We start from the raw sequence: 17,570 nt of genomic DNA, 5'->3' as shown, positions 1-17,570 counted from the left end.
TGAAACACGAGTGGACCTTGGCTCCCCCTCCCTACCTCGGCAACTCACCGCAACTCCTCAGCCATTGCCAAAGGCTCTCTGGATGCCATCTCGAAATACAAAATTTCAAGGCTTCATCTCAGAGTCCTAAAATACATCCAGAGGGCTCACAAGCACAGGAAATCCAGGCCATCAGCTGTTGGTGACAGGGGCTTGGCATACTCTGGGTGGATTCCCTAAACACACAAACAAGAACAGATACATACAATTGCTCCAAAACCTGAAACCTGAGCACAAACAACTGCTTTGGCCCACTGCTCACCTGGCACACTTGGCCTTGACTGCTGCTATCTGCCTGGACCTCCTGAAAATAAAGGCAAAGAACACCGCTGTGACAAAGACACCATTCAAGCATCCCCTGCAAATGCAAAAAATGACTGACCTGCTCATGGGAAAACCCTGACCCAGGACTGGGGCCCTTGGCCACAGATTTGAACTGTCAGCATCTGAAAGAAAGTTAGGACTGGTGTCAAACGGCTGCAGGACAACTTAACACGACTAAACATATTAAGCCAATCTCCCCATACAATCTAGAGCCCAACTACACCCTGCACTGCCAATTTCAAGTCCCCAGGACTTGTGTTGTTACAGGCTATGCAGCAGGGCGGAACAGCTCCAGGAAAAATACGTGCAGACATCCGTGACACAGGAAAGGGAGAGAGAGCTTTTGAGGAGAAGAAAGGACCGAGAGACCCAAAGAACACACAGTGTACCAGAGACAAGTGACAGGACACACACCGCAACTGCTCTGCCCTGAGCACCTCAGCACTGTGATCAAAACAGACACTTTTTGCCTTTAGATGGCCTTAGGAGATGCTTCTTGCACATCCCTGCCCCCAAAGCTCATTCATAAGGCCCTCCCAGCACCCCACTTTCACCCCCAATGTGGGCCTGAGCCCTCAACTTATCTCTCAGCCATCTGGGGATGAAAGCACCCCGCTTTCATCCCCACTGTGGGCCTGAGCACTCAACTTATCTCTCAGGCATCTGGGGATGAGAATCCACATCGCATGCCAATGGAGGCTGCCACGCCTGCGGGGAATGTCCAATGGTCACCGGGCTGTGGTCCCGTGCTCAGCTACAATCGAGAACACCAAACATCACTGCATGATCTTAGCTGCACAATGGACAAAACCCAGCAATCCTGCTACTCACCGTTCTCCTAAGAATGCTCGGGCCACGCACTTTGGCCAGGCTCGGAGGCTGCCACCGTCATCGCAGGGTCTGCCTGGGTTAAGAAGAGACAAAGTGATTCGACATGGCTGAAACACGAGTGGACCTTGGCTCCCCCTCCCTACCTCGGCAACTCACCGCAACTCCTCAGCCATTGCCAAAGGCTCTCTGGATGCCATCGTGAAATACAAAATTTCAAGGCTTCATCTCAGAGTCCTAAAATACATCCAGAGAGCTCACAAGCACAGGAAATCCAGGCCATCAGCTGTTGGTGACAGGGGCTTGGCATACTCTGGGTGGATTCCCTAAACACACAAACAAGAACAGATACATACAATTGCTCCAAAACCTGAAACCTGAGCACAAACAACTGCTTTGGCCCACTGCTCACCTGGCACACTTGGCCTTGACTGCTGCTATCTGCCTGGACCTCCTGAAAATAAAGGCAAAGAACACTGCTGTGGCAAAGACACCCTTCAAGCATCCCCTGCAAATGCAAAAAATGACTGACCTGCTCATGGGAAAACCCTCACCCAGGACTGGGGCCCTTGGCCACAGATTTGAACTGTCAGCATCTGAAAGAAAGTTAGGACTGGTGTCAAACGGCTGCAGGACAACTTAACACAACTAAACATATTAAGCCAATCTCCCCATACAATCTAGAGCCCAACTACACCCTGCACTGCCAATTTCAAGTCCCCAGGACTTGTGTTGTTACAGGCTATGCAGCAGGGCAGAACAGCTCCAGGAAAAATACGTGCAGACATCCGTGACACAGGAAAGGGAGAGAGAGCTTTTGAGGAGAAGAAAGGACCGAGAGACCCAAAGAACACACAGTGTACCAGAGACAAGTGACAGGACACACACCGCAACTGCTCTGCCCTGAGCACCTCAGCACTGTGATCAAAACAGACACTTTTTGCCTTTAGATGGCCTTAGGAGATGCTTCTTGCACATCCCTGCCCCCAAAGCTCATTCATAAGGCCCTCCCAGCACCCCACTTTCACCCCCAATGTGGGCCTGAGCCCTCAACTTATCTCTCAGCCATCTGGGGATGAAAGCACCCCGCTTTCATCCCCACTGTGGGCCTGAGCACTCAACTTATCTCTCAGGCATCTGGGGATGAGAATCCACATCGCGTGCCAATGGAGGCTGCCTCGCCTGCGGGGAATGTCCAATGGTCACCGGGCTGTGGTCCCGTGCTCAGCTACAATCGAGAACACCAAACATCACTGCATGATCTTAGCTGCACAATGGACAAAACCCAGCAATCCTGCTACTCACCGTTCTCCTAAGAATGCTCGGGCCACGCACTTTGGCCAGGCTCGGAGGCTGCCACCGTCATCGCAGGGTCTGCCTGGGTTAAGAAGAGACAAAGTGATTCGACATGGCTGAAACACGAGTGGACCTTGGCTCCCCCTCCCTACCTCGGCAACTCACCGCAACTCCTCAGCCATTGCCAAAGGCTCCCTGGATGCCATCTCGAAATACAAAATTTCAAGGCTTCATCTCAGAGTCCTAAAATACATCCAGAGGGCTCACAAGCACAGGAAATCCAGGCCATCAGCTGTTGGTGACAGGGGCTTGGCATACTCTGGGTGGATTCCCTAAACACACAAACAAGAACAGATACATACAATTGCTCCAAAACCTGAAACCTGAGCACAAACAACTGCTTTGGCCCACTGCTCACCTGGCACACTTGGCCTTGACTGCTGCTATCTGCCTGGACCTCCTGAAAATAAAGGCAAAGAACACCGCTGTGACAAAGACACCATTCAAGCATCCCCTGCAAATGCAAAAAATGACTGACCTGCTCATGGGAAAACCCTGACCCAGGACTGGGGCCCTTGGCCACAGATTTGAACTGTCAGCATCTGAAAGAAAGTTAGGACTAGTGTCAAACGGCTGCAGGACAACTTAACACGACTAAACATATTAAGCCAATCTCCCCATACAATCTAGAGCCCAACTACACCCTGCACTGCCAATTTCAAGTCCCCAGGACTTGTGTTGTTACAGGCTATGCAGCAGGGCGGAACAGCTCCAGGAAAAATACGTACAGACATCCACCACACAGGACAGGGAGAGAGAGCTTTTGAGGAGAAGAAAGGACCGAGAGACCCAAAGAACACACAGTGCACCAGAGACAAGTGACAGGACACACAACGCAACTGCTCTGCCCTGAGCACCTCAGCACTGTGATCAAAACAGACACTTTTTGCCTTTAGATGGCCTTAGGAGATGCTTCTTGCACATCCCTGCCCCCAAAGCTCATTCATAAGGCCCTCCCAGCACCCCACTTTCACCCCCAATGTGGGCCTGAGCCCTCAACTTATCTCTCAGCCATCTGGGGATGAAAGCACCCCGCTTTCATCCCCACTGTGGGCCTGAGCCCTCAACTTATCTCTCAGGCATCTGGGGATGAGAATCCACATCGCGTGCCAATGGAGGCTGCCTCGCCTGCGGGGAATGTCCAATGGTCACCGGGCTGTGGTCCCGCGCTCAGCTACAATCGAGAACACCAAACATCACTGCATGATCTTAGCTGCACAATGGACAAAACCCAGCAATCCTGCTACTCACCGTTCTCCTAAGAATGCTCGGGCCACGCACTTTGGCCAGGCTCAGAGGCTGCCACCGTCATCGCAGGGTCTGCCTGGGTTAAGAAGAGACAAAGTGATTCGACATGGCTGAAACACGAGTGGACCTTGGCTCCCCCTCCCTACCTCGGCAACTCACCGCAACTCCTCAGCCATTGCCAAAGGCTCTCTGGATGCCATCGTGAAATACAAAATTTCAAGGCTTCATCTCAGAGTCCTAAAATACATCCAGAGAGCTCACAAGCACAGGAAATCCAGGCCATCAGCTGTTGGTGACAGGGGCTTGGCATACTCTGGGTGGATTCCCTAAACACACAAACAAGAACAGATACATACAATTGCTCCAAAACCTGAAACCTGAGCACAAACAACTGCTTTGGCCCACTGCTCACCTGGCACACTTGGCCTTGACTGCTGCTATCTGCCTGGACCTCCTGAAAATAAAGGCAAAGAACACTGCTGTGGCAAAGACACCCTTCAAGCATCCCCTGCAAATGCAAAAAATGACTGACCTGCTCATGGGAAAACCCTCACCCAGGACTGGGGCCCTTGGCCACAGATTTGAACTGTCAGCATCTGAAAGAAAGTTAGGACTGGTGTCAAACGGCTGCAGGACAACTTAACACAACTAAACATATTAAGCCAATCTCCCCATACAATCTAGAGCCCAACTACACCCTGCACTGCCAATTTCAAGTCCCCAGGACTTGTGTTGTTACAGGCTATGCAGCAGGGCGGAACAGCTCCAGGAAAAATACGTGCAGACATCCACAACACAGGACAGGGAGAGAGCTTTTGAGGAGAAGAAAGGACCGAGAGACCCAAAGAACACACAGTGCACCAGAGACAAGTGACAGGACACACACCGCAACTGCTCTGCCCTGAGCACCTCAGCACTGTGATCAAAACAGACACTTTTTGCCTTTAGATGGCCTTAGGAGATGCTTCTTGCACATCCCTGCCCCCAAAGCTCATTCATAAGGCCCTCCCAGCACCCCACTTTCACCCCCAATGTGGGCCTGAGCCCTCAACTTATCTCTCAGCCATCTGGGGATGAAAGCACCCCGCTTTCATCCCCACTGTGGGCCTGAGCGCTCAACTTATCTCTCAGGCATCTGGGGATGAGAATCCACATCGCGTGCCAATGGAGGCTGCCTCGCCTGCGGGGAATGTCCAATGGTCACCGGGCTGTGGTCCCGTGCTCAGCTAAAATCGAGAACACCAAACATCACTGCATGATCTTAGCTGCACAATGGACAAAACCCAGCAATCCTGCTACTCACCGTTCTCCTAAGAATGCTCGGGCCACGCACTTTGGCCAGGCTCGGAGGCTGCCACCGTCATCGCAGGGTCTGCCTGGGTTAAGAAGAGACAAAGTGATTCGACATGGCTGAAACACGAGTGGACCTTGGCTCCCCCTCCCTACCTCGGCAACTCACCGCAACTCCTCAGCCATTGCCAAAGGCTCCCTGGATGCCATCGTGAAATACAAAATTTCAAGGCTTCATCTCAGAGTCCTAAAATACATCCAGAGGGCTCACAAGCACAGGAAATCCAGGCCATCAGCTGTTGGTGACAGGGGCTTGGCATACTCTGGGTGGATTCCCTAAACACACAAACAAGAACAGATACATACAATTGCTCCAAAACCTGAAACCTGAGCACAAACAACTGCTTTGGCCCACTGCTCACCTGGCACACTTGGCCTTGACTGCTGCTATCTGCCTGGACCTCCTGAAAATAAAGGCAAAGAACACCGCTGTGACAAAGACACCATTCAAGCATCCCCTGCAAATGCAAAAAATGACTAACCTGTGTTGAAGAGGAATACTCATCCCACAGACCGGCTCATGGGAAAACCCTGACCCAGGACTGGGGCCCTTGGCCACAGATTTGAACTGTCAGCATCTGAAAGAAAGTTAGGACTGGTGTCAAACGGCTGCAGGACAACTTAACACAACTAAACATATTAAGCCAATCTCCCCATACAATCTAGAGCCCAACTACACCCTGCACTGCCAATTTCAAGTCCCCAGGACTTGTGTTGTTACAGGCTATGCAGCAGGGCGGAACAGCTCCAGGAAAAATACGTGCAGACATCCACGACACAGGACAGGGAGAGAGAGCTTTTGAGGAGAAGAAAGGACCGAGAGACCCAAAGAACACACAGTGTACCAGAGACAAGTGACAGGACACACACCGCAACTGCTCTGCCCTGAGCACCTCAGCACTGTGATCAAAACAGACACTTTTTGCCTTTAGATGGCCTTAGGAGATGCTTCTTGCACATCCCTGCCCCCAAAGCTCATTCATAAGGCCCTCCCAGCACCCCACTTTCACCCCCAATGTGGGCCTGAGCCCTCAACTTATCTCTCAGCCATCTGGGGATGAAAGCACCCCGCTTTCATCCCCACTGTGGGCCTGAGCGCTCAACTTATCTCTCAGGCATCTGGGGATGAGAATCCACATCGCGTGCCAATGGAGGCTGCCTCGCCTGCGGGGAATGTCCAATGGTCACCGGGCTGTGGTCCCGCGCTCAGCTAAAATCGAGAACACCAAACATCACTGCATGATCTTAGCTGCACAATGGACAAAACCCAGCAATCCTGCTACTCACCGTTCTCCTAAGAATGCTCGGGCCACGCACTTTGGCCAGGCTCGGAGGCTGCCACCGTCATCGCAGGGTCTGCCTGGGTTAAGAAGAGACAAAGTGATTCGACATGGCTGAAACACGAGTGGACCTTGGCTCCCCCTCCCTACCTCGGCAACTCACCGCAACTCCTCAGCCATTGCCAAAGGCTCCCTGGATGCCATCGTGAAATACAAAATTTCAAGGCTTCATCTCAGAGTCCTAAAATACATCCAGAGGGCTCACAAGCACAGGAAATCCAGGCCATCAGCTGTTGGTGACAGGGGCTTGGCATACTCTGGGTGGATTCCCTAAACACACAAACAAGAACAGATACATACAATTGCTCCAAAACCTGAAACCTGAGCACAAACAACTGCTTTGGCCCACTGCTCACCTGGCACACTTGGCCTTGACTGCTGCTATCTGCCTGGACCTCCTGAAAATAAAGGCAAAGAACACCGCTGTGACAAAGACACCATTCAAGCATCCCCTGCAAATGCAAAAAATGACTGACCTGCTCATGGGAAAACCCTGACCCAGGACTGGGGCCCTTGGCCACAGATTTGAACTGTCAGCATCTGAAAGAAAGTTAGGACTAGTGTCAAACGGCTGCAGGACAACTTAACACGACTAAACATATTAAGCCAATCTCCCCATACAATCTAGAGCCCAACTACACCCTGCACTGCCAATTTCAAGTCCCCAGGACTTGTGTTGTTACAGGCTATGCAGCAGGGCAGAACAGCTCCAGGAAAAATACGTGCAGACATCCGTGACACAGGACAGGGAGAGAGAGCTTTTGAGGAGAAGAAAGGACCGAGAGACCCAAAGAACACACAGTGCACCAGAGACAAGTGACAGGACACACACCGCAACTGCTCTGCCCTGAGCACCTCAGCACTGTGATCAAAACAGACACTTTTTGCCTTTAGATGGCCTTAGGAGATGCTTCTTGCACATCCCTGCCCCCAAAGCTCATTCATAAGGCCCTCCCAGCACCCCACTTTCACCCCCAATGTGGGCCTGAGCCCTCAACTTATCTCTCAGCCATCTGGGGATGAAAGCACCCCGCTTTCATCCCCACTGTGGGCCTGAGCGCTCAACTTATCTCTCAGGCATCTGGGGATGAGAATCCACATCGCGTGCCAATGGAGGCTGCCTCGCCTGCGGGGAATGTCCAATGGTCACCGGGCTGTGGTCCCGTGCTCAGCTAAAATCGAGAACACCAAACATCACTGCATGATCTTAGCTGCACAATGGACAAAACCCAGCAATCCTGCTACTCACCGTTCTCCTAAGAATGCTCGGGCCACGCACTTTGGCCAGGCTCGGAGGCTGCCACCGTCATCGCAGGGTCTGCCTGGGTTAAGAAGAGATAAAGTGATTCGACATGGCTGAAACACGAGTGGACCTTGGCTCCCCCTCCCTACCTCGGCAACTCACCGCAACTCCTCAGCCATTGCCAAAGGCTCCCTGGATGCCATCGTGAAATACAAAATTTCAAGGCTTCATCTCAGAGTCCTAAAATACATCCAGAGGGCTCACAAGCACAGGAAATCCAGGCCATCAGCTGTTGGTGACAGGGGCTTGGCATACTCTGGGTGGATTCCCTAAACACACAAACAAGAACAGATACATACAATTGCTCCAAAACCTGAAACCTGAGCACAAACAACTGCTTTGGCCCACTGCTCACCTGGCACACTTGGCCTTGACTGCTGCTATCTGCCTGGACCTCCTGAAAATAAAGGCAAAGAACACCGCTGTGACAAAGACACCATTCAAGCATCCCCTGCAAATGCAAAAAATGACTAACCTGTGTTGAAGAGGAATACTCATCCCACAGACCGGCTCATGGGAAAACCCTGACCCAGGACTGGGGCCCTTGGCCACAGATTTGAACTGTCAGCATCTGAAAGAAAGTTAGGACTGGTGTCAAACGGCTGCAGGACAACTTAACACAACTAAACATATTAAGCCAATCTCCCCATACAATCTAGAGCCCAACTACACCCTGCACTGCCAATTTCAAGTCCCCAGGACTTGTGTTGTTACAGGCTATGCAGCAGGGCGGAACAGCTCCAGGAAAAATACGTGCAGACATCCACGACACAGGACAGGGAGAGAGAGCTTTTGAGGAGAAGAAAGGACCGAGAGACCCAAAGAACACACAGTGTACCAGAGACAAGTGACAGGACACACACCGCAACTGCTCTGCCCTGAGCACCTCAGCACTGTGATCAAAACAGACACTTTTTGCCTTTAGATGGCCTTAGGAGATGCTTCTTGCACATCCCTGCCCCCAAAGCTCATTCATAAGGCCCTCCCAGCACCCCACTTTCACCCCCAATGTGGGCCTGAGCCCTCAACTTATCTCTCAGCCATCTGGGGATGAAAGCACCCCGCTTTCATCCCCACTGTGGGCCTGAGCACTCAACTTATCTCTCAGGCATCTGGGGATGAGAATCCACATCGCGTGCCAATGGAGGCTGCCTCGCCTGCGGGGAATGTCCAATGGTCACCGGGCTGTGGTCCCGCGCTCAGCTACAATCGAGAACACCAAACATCACTGCATGATCTTAGCTGCACAATGGACAAAACCCAGCAATCCTGCTACTCACCGTTCTCCTAAGAATGCTCGGGCCACGCACTTTGGCCAGGCTCGGAGGCTGCCACCGTCATCGCAGGGTCTGCCTGGGTTAAGAAGAGACAAAGTGATTCGACATGGCTGAAACACGAGTGGACCTTGGCTCCCCCTCCCTACCTCGGCAACTCACCGCAACTCCTCAGCCATTGCCAAAGGCTCCCTGGATGCCATCTCGAAATACAAAATTTCAAGGCTTCATCTCAGAGTCCTAAAATACATCCAGAGGGCTCACAAGCACAGGAAATCCAGGCCATCAGCTGTTGGTGACAGGGGCTTGGCATACTCTGGGTGGATTCCCTAAACACACAAACAAGAACAGATACATACAATTGCTCCAAAACCTGAAACCTGAGCACAAACAACTGCTTTGGCCCACTGCTCACCTGGCACACTTGGCCTTGACTGCTGCTATCTGCCTGGACCTCCTGAAAATAAAGGCAAAGAACACTGCTGTGACAAAGACACCCTTCAAGCATCCCCTGCAAATGCAAAAAATGACTGACCTGCTCATGGGAAAACCCTCACCCAGGACTGGGGCCCTTGGCCACAGATTTGAACTGTCAGCATCTGAAAGAAAGTTAGGACTGGTGTCAAACGGCTGCAGGACAACTTAACATGACTAAACATATTAAGCCAATCTCCCCATACAATCTAGAGCCCAACTACACCCTGCACTGCCAATTTCAAGTCCCCAGGACTTGTGTTGTTACAGGCTATGCAGCAGGGCGGAACAGCTCCAGGAAAAATACGTGCAGACATCCACGACACAGGACAGGGAGAGAGCTTTTGAGGAGAAGAAAGGACCGAGAGACCCAAAGAACACACAGTGCACCAGAGACAAGTGACAGGACACACACCGCAACTGCTCTGCCCTGAGCACCTCAGCACTGTGATCAAAACAGACACTTTTTGCCTTTAGATGGCCTTAGGAGATGCTTCTTGCACATCCCTGCCCCCAAAGCTCATTCATAAGGCCCTCCCAGCACCCCACTTTCACCCCCAATGTGGGCCTGAGCCCTCAACTTATCTCTCAGCCATCTGGGGATGAAAGCACCCCGCTTTCATCCCCACTGTGGGCCTGAGCACTCAACTTATCTCTCAGGCATCTGGGGATGAGAATCCACATCGCGTGCCAATGGAGGCTGCCTCGCCTGCGGGGAATGTCCAATGGTCACCGGGCTGTGGTCCCGTGCTCAGCTACAATCGAGAACACCAAACATCACTGCATGATCTTAGCTGCACAATGGACAAAACCCAGCAATCCTGTTACTCACCGTTCTCCTAAGAATGCTCGGGCCACGCACTTTGGCCAGGCTCGGAGGCTGCCACCGTCATCGCAGGGTCTGCCTGGGTTAAGAAGAGATAAAGTGATTCGACATGGCTGAAACACGAGTGGACCTTGGCTCCCCCTCCCTACCTCGGCAACTCACCGCAACTCCTCAGCCATTGCCAAAGGCTCCCTGGATGCCATCGTGAAATACAAAATTTCAAGGCTTCATCTCAGAGTCCTAAAATACATCCAGAGGGCTCACAAGCACAGGAAATCCAGGCCATCAGCTGTTGGTGACAGGGGCTTGGCATACTCTGGGTGGATTCCCTAAACACACAAACAAGAACAGATACATACAATTGCTCCAAAACCTGAAACCTGAGCACAAACAACTGCTTTGGCCCACTGCTCACCTGGCACACTTGGCCTTGACTGCTGCTATCTGCCTGGACCTCCTGAAAATAAAGGCAAAGAACACCGCTGTGACAAAGACACCATTCAAGCATCCCCTGCAAATGCAAAAAATGACTAACCTGTGTTGAAGAGGAATACTCATCCCACAGACCGGCTCATGGGAAAACCCTGACCCAGGACTGGGGCCCTTGGCCACAGATTTGAACTGTCAGCATCTGAAAGAAAGTTAGGACTGGTGTCAAACGGCTGCAGGACAACTTAACACAACTAAACATATTAAGCCAATCTCCCCATACAATCTAGAGCCCAACTACACCCTGCACTGCCAATTTCAAGTCCCCAGGACTTGTGTTGTTACAGGCTATGCAGCAGGGCGGAACAGCTCCAGGAAAAATACGTGCAGACATCCACGACACAGGACAGGGAGAGAGAGCTTTTGAGGAGAAGAAAGGACCGAGAGACCCAAAGAACACACAGTGTACCAGAGACAAGTGACAGGACACACACCGCAACTGCTCTGCCCTGAGCACCTCAGCACTGTGATCAAAACAGACACTTTTTGCCTTTAGATGGCCTTAGGAGATGCTTCTTGCACATCCCTGCCCCCAAAGCTCATTCATAAGGCCCTCCCAGCACCCCACTTTCACCCCCAATGTGGGCCTGAGCCCTCAACTTATCTCTCAGCCATCTGGGGATGAAAGCACCCCGCTTTCATCCCCACTGTGGGCCTGAGCACTCAACTTATCTCTCAGGCATCTGGGGATGAGAATCCACATCGCGTGCCAATGGAGGCTGCCTCGCCTGCGGGGAATGTCCAATGGTCACCGGGCTGTGGTCCCGCGCTCAGCTACAATCGAGAACACCAAACATCACTGCATGATCTTAGCTGCACAATGGACAAAACCCAGCAATCCTGCTACTCACCGTTCTCCTAAGAATGCTCGGGCCACGCACTTTGGCCAGGCTCGGAGGCTGCCACCGTCATCGCAGGGTCTGCCTGGGTTAAGAAGAGACAAAGTGATTCGACATGGCTGAAACACGAGTGGACCTTGGCTCCCCCTCCCTACCTCGGCAACTCACCGCAACTCCTCAGCCATTGCCAAAGGCTCCCTGGATGCCATCGTGAAATACAAAATTTCAAGGCTTCATCTCAGAGTCCTAAAATACATCCAGAGGGCTCACAAGCACAGGAAATCCAGGCCATCAGCTGTTGGTGACAGGGGCTTGGCATACTCTGGGTGGATTCCCTAAACACACAAACAAGAACAGATACATACAATTGCTCCAAAACCTGAAACCTGAGCACAAACAACTGCTTTGGCCCACTGCTCACCTGGCACACTTGGCCTTGACTGCTGCTATCTGCCTGGACCTCCTGAAAATAAAGGCAAAGAACACTGCTGTGGCAAAGACACCCTTCAAGCATCCCCTGCAAATGCAAAAAATGACTGACCTGCTCATGGGAAAACCCTCACCCAGGACTGGGGCCCTTGGCCACAGATTTGAACTGTCAGCATCTGAAAGAAAGTTAGGACTGGTGTCAAACGGCTGCAGGACAACTTAACACAACTAAACATATTAAGCCAATCTCCCCATACAATCTAGAGCCCAACTACACCCTGCACTGCCAATTTCAAGTCCCCAGGACTTGTGTTGTTACAGGCTATGCAGCAGGGCAGAACAGCTCCAGGAAAAATACGTGCAGACATCCGTGACACAGGAAAGGGAGAGAGAGCTTTTGAGGAGAAGAAAGGACCGAGAGACCCAAAGAACACACAGTGCACCAGAGACAAGTGACAGGACACACACCGCAACTGCTCTGCCCTGAGCACCTCAGCACTGTGATCAAAACAGACACTTTTTGCCTTTAGATGGCCTTAGGAGATGCTTCTTGCACATCCCTGCCCCCAAAGCTCATTCATAAGGCCCTCCCAGCACCCCACTTTCACCCCCAATGTGGGCCTGACCCCTATAGTTATCTCTCAGGCATCTGGGGATGAGAGCACCCCGCTTTCACCCCCACTGTGGGCCTGAGCACTCAACTTATCTCTCAGGCATCTGGGGATGAGAATCCACATCGCGTGCCAATGGAGGCTGCCTCGCCTGCGGGGAATGTCCAATGGTCACCGGGCTGTGGTCCCGTGCTCAGCTACAATCGAGAACACCAAGCATCACTGCATGATCTTAGCTGCACAATGGACAAAACCCAGCAATCCTGCTGCTCACCATTATTCTCCTGAGAACGCCGGGCTCCTCGGGCCACACGCTTCACCCACGCTCTCCTGGCAGGGTCTGCCTGGCTGAAGAGCAGGCGAGGTGAGGTGGCGTTCCCAAAACTCGAGTGGACCCTGGTCCCCCTCACTAGTAGTTCCCCGACTTACAGCAACTCCTCGTCTGCTCCTGAGGCTCCCTGGTGCCACCTTCAAGTGACAAAGATCAAGGCTTCGTCGCAGAGCCGTGTGCCGCTCCCCGAATTCCCAGGAGAGCGAAGGAGCGGCTCTGCGGCCGCTTGCAGGGGGGACTCGCTGGTACACATGTGGACTGCCTAACACACACAAACATGAATGGATACTGAGAGACACTACAACTGCAGGCACACAAATTCATAAATAAATAAACTAACAAAATCCAAAAATTCTACCAAAATATTAATTTTATTTACCCAGTATCCAAATAGATTGACAGAGACACCCTGTCCTATCCCCTCAATAAGACCTCTTAATCTATGCCAAAAAATCCTTGAAACTAAGATAACCCTGCCTGTATCGAAATAAAAAAAAAAAAAGTCTTGTAAACTTTATAAATTCATTAACCTAACACATCAGAACCATAAAAATATTAAACTTTTATGAACACCAGTACGCATTACACACTACTCTCATTTCAACGTATAAGAGTAAAGCTATTCCTATTACTAACCTAACACAAATATCACAAAATATAGCAGTAAGAAAAGAAAAAAAAAAATAAACCTCACTAAAAATAAAATATAAAATTTTTATTTTAAGCAAAAAAAAAATCATACATTCTAAACAGGAACTTCCTCAAAATCAAGTATTTCAATAAACCCAAAAAACTCTAACATATTTCAAACAACTACTAAAAAGCCAAAAAACATAAAACAATTAAGCAACCCACCACAACTATCTAAAACTATCTACAATAAACCTTCTTGAAAAAAAAACAACAAATACCCCTTACGACTTCAACAATACATCACCAGCAATACCAAACAACCCAAAATACCGTAACTCCCATCCAAAAAATGCTCTATAAACTGAAACACTAAAATTAATCTACAAAACCCACTCACCCTTCAACAACCTCCTCTAACCTACACACAAATCTAAAACAAATAAGAATTAACTATAAACTATCATACCTTAAATAACGCCACCATTAAACACTACTGTACCAGACTTACTATAAATCAAAAACCACAAAATAACACACCACTGTTAACATTACCAATATTTTTCTCCATTCCTCTAACAACTGAATACAAACCTCAATTTACCTTCACTTGAAAAACATACAATACACCTACAACCAACTACCCCAAAAATAAAAACACAATCCTACCATCTAGCATAAATTCATCCAAATGAAACTTAAAAAAATAAAACTCCAAAACATCTGTAATAATCCAACAACATTAGATGAAAAGTATAACAAAAATATTTTTTAAAATCATCCAAATTCTTCTAAAAGACTATTACACCACCAAAAAAAAAAAAAAAAAAGGAATATCAAAAAGCCTACTGAAAAGATCCAATTCCTAAAAATAAAATAACAAAAGAAACATCAAATTCCCACCAATTTCATCAAAAACAGCCAGAATGGCTCCATGAGCCAACAAAAAGAACCCCAACCTATAAGAAAATGCCAAACCACCTCAGAAACAAACAATAAAACACAGACAAAAATGTCCTCTACCCTGCCATCAATGCCACATAAAGCAAATAAATTAACTGTTATCATACAGGACATCCATATAAAAAATCTCAATCACCCTAAAACCTTAAAAATAATTACAAATTAACCCCAAAATAAAAACTTTAATCTCTAACAAAAGAAACCCAAAAACAAACAACAGAAACTAAAAATACACCACCATAGAACCAACTACCAGCAAAAAAAACCCCAAACTACTCTTTTTACTACCAGTTGTTAGTGAGGCACATCACAAAAATGAAACAAAAATAAAAAATAGCCCTATAGAAACCCACAAATCACAAAACCCCCTAGAAAAAGAAGTCCAACCAACATACTAAACTTCAAACCATACAAGAGACCCTGAAAGCTACTAAAAATGAAAACCAGATCTCTACACTAACTCAAAGAGTAACCAGTACTCTGCTAAGTTATCTTTAAAAACCAAAGTAATAAACGATATTAAAAAAATCTAAACCACTAGACAATAAAAAGCACCCAAATAAAAAACTACCTAAAAAATCCACCGTATAAATACACAAGTTCCTAAAAAAAACCACTAATAAAAAGCAACCAACAAATACATCAAACTAAAACAAAAACTCAAATAAATAAACTGAAATTAACAACCAAAAAAATTACTCCTAACTCAATAAACCCATAATGCCTCAATCCATCAAAATACAAATACCACCAAGAAATAAACACGTCACCAAAAGATAAATGTAACCATAAACGATAACTCCCAAATTACCGGTAACAATATAACATCCACGACAATTAAACAAACCAAATGAATAAAACCTCTATAAGAGAATTTTTAAAAAAGCAATACTCAACATTTAAAAAAAAACCCTCACTAATTCACTACAGGACACTACCTCAAACCCACTAAAACTAACACTACATACTCGCGCTAATAAAAGCCACCACAACCTAATTAAAAACCAACCCTGTACTTCATGCTACGACCCATAAAAACTATTGTAAACCTTAAAAAAAATATCCTTTAAGAAGATAACAACAATTATATTTTTATAATATAAAAACAACGAAAAAAAAAAATCCAACATATCGCACAAAAAAAAAAAATCCAACAACAAACTCAATCCAAAAAAACCCTTGTCACAGCACCTGAACCAAGAACCGTAACAACCAACAAGTACACCGTGACCCTTCTCATACACCAACTACGACCCAATAAACTCCTCAGGAGCGCCTCAAAACCAGCGCAGCGAGGGAGGCTGGAAGATGCGAAGCCGCGCTCCCGGCCCCGGGCGCAGCGCGGCTCCGGCAGGAAAGCGGCTCCTCCGGCAGGCAGAGGCGGCGCCGCGCCGGCAGACCCCCGCCCGCTGCCCCCGGCCCGGCGGGGCCGGCACCGGGCCCGGGGGGCCCCGGCGGCGCCCGAGCCCCGCGCCCGGAGCGGACGGAGCGGCGGCACCGGCCGGCACCGGCCCCGCCCGCGCCGCCTCCCCCGCCCGCCGGCCCGGCCAAAGCTCCGTTCGGCTCCGCACGGCTCGCACCGGCGCGGCTCCGGCGGGCCCGCGGCAGCCCAGCCGCACCCAGCTCCCCTTCCGCCCCGGCCAGCCCCGGCACTGCCGGCAGGGCTCCGCGCCGGACCCTTCGCTGCCGGGCCGGGGGCAGAAGAAGCGCCCCGAATGCAGCGGCACAGCGCGATCCCCGCCCTGCCAGCGCTGCCACGGCTGCAGCTCCCTTCCTCTGAAGGCCCGACACTGACGCCACGCTCCGGCGCTCACCTCCCTCCAACAAGGGAAAAGAAATGTGGGATCCCCTTCAACTACGTCCCCTAGAAGAGCAGAAAAGAAGCGGCTTGCCTCAAATGATGGCAAAAGGGGGCTTCTTACCTCAATCCAAACCCCTTAAAAGGCGGGACCACAGGACTGCCCCCTCCAATTCAACCTCAGGATGACGAAATTTCAAGGGAAAGGAGAAAAGTCCCGGCTAAAAAAGCGCACCAGCTCACCTGCTCGGCTGCTGCTTCTCGGCACAAAGGTTTGTCCCTCGGCTCCTCCTTTGAGCAATGCTCCACGAATCCAGGTGATCCCCCGGACCCTGTCCAAAGCACTCACCATCCTTCCAGGAGACAGCCCCGGGAGCCCCTCATAAACTCCGCTTCTCCAGCAGCTTTGTGCAAAACCGATGGGAGGAAAACCCCCTAAATCAGCCGCCGGAGGAGCCGCCCCCTCCTCATCATCCTCTCAGCTCACACCTGTGGCTGCTCTGAGCCCTCATCATCTTAACAACTCACACCTGTGGCTGGTCTGAGCCCTCATCATCCTAATAACTCACACCTGGGGCTGCTCTGAGCCCTCCTCATCATCCTCACAGCTCACACTTGGGGCCTGCTCTGAGCCCTCATCATCCTAACAGCTCACACCTGCCGCTGTTTCCACTCTCCAAAAGCGTCTCTCCCTCTCCAGCACACAGCCCACTTCTCACAGATACAGATTCAACAGAAATCTGCTACGGCTGTCGGCTTTTCTTAATCCACCTGGTTACACAATTAAAACACATACATGCACTGATGGTGATTGAAAGAAAGCTTTCCCCTGGAGAAAACAGTCCTTTTGCTGGCACACTTTGCTACACCTTCGGAAAAAGCAGAATCAGCACCGACTCCTAAGACCCCTGCCGAGGAACCCAGCCCTGCTTGGGACACCCAAAGCAGCAGACCTCGAAAAAGGAGGGGAAAAGTCAAGCTTGGAGTGGAAAAAGAGGACAGAAGTACAGCAGCCTTTAAAAATGCCTGCACGGAGCAATAGTGGGAACCAGACATATTTATTCTTTCCTTGCTTTCTGTGATGACATAAATAGGAAGTAAAAACACGTTAAACAAAA

At 49.8% G+C, this 17,570-nt stretch overlaps 3 long non-coding RNA genes across 4 annotated transcripts; all 3 read right to left on the bottom strand.

Moving 5' to 3' along the window:
- Window positions 1-2,339: 2,339 nt before the first annotated feature.
- Window positions 2,340-5,960, bottom strand: LOC144248589 (uncharacterized). Of its 2 annotated transcripts, none has more exons than XR_014957771.1 (4): window positions 5,508-5,958; window positions 5,255-5,421; window positions 3,799-3,871; window positions 2,340-2,419 (listed from the first exon to the last, which is right to left on the bottom strand). It is a non-coding gene; the product is annotated as an uncharacterized LOC144248589 (long non-coding RNA). The 2 variants fall into 2 exon arrangements; XR_014957772.1 differs by lacking the exon at window positions 2,340-2,419 and adding an exon at window positions 3,620-3,721 and having other exon boundaries at window positions 5,508-5,960.
- LOC146766459 (uncharacterized) lies at window positions 2,633-3,107 on the bottom strand. Its single transcript, XR_014957773.1, has 3 exons — window positions 3,026-3,107; window positions 2,906-2,947; window positions 2,633-2,819 (listed from the first exon to the last, which is right to left on the bottom strand). It is a non-coding gene; the product is annotated as an uncharacterized LOC146766459 (long non-coding RNA).
- A 460-nt stretch (window positions 5,961-6,420) lies between the features above and the next one.
- Window positions 6,421-7,048, bottom strand: LOC146766458 (uncharacterized). The gene is made up of 4 exons (XR_014957770.1): window positions 6,962-7,048; window positions 6,842-6,883; window positions 6,589-6,755; window positions 6,421-6,505 (listed from the first exon to the last, which is right to left on the bottom strand). It is a non-coding gene; the product is annotated as an uncharacterized LOC146766458 (long non-coding RNA).
- Between the last annotated feature and the right edge of the window lie 10,522 nt (window positions 7,049-17,570).

This window comes from Lonchura striata, chromosome 11 (genome assembly GCF_050655825.1).
Source record: "Lonchura striata isolate lonStrDom1 chromosome 11, ASM5065582v1, whole genome shotgun sequence".
Taxonomy (NCBI): domain Eukaryota; kingdom Metazoa; phylum Chordata; class Aves; order Passeriformes; family Estrildidae; genus Lonchura; species Lonchura striata.
The sequence above is the reverse complement of the archived record's forward strand: the minus strand, read 5'-3'. Positions and strand labels throughout refer to the sequence as shown.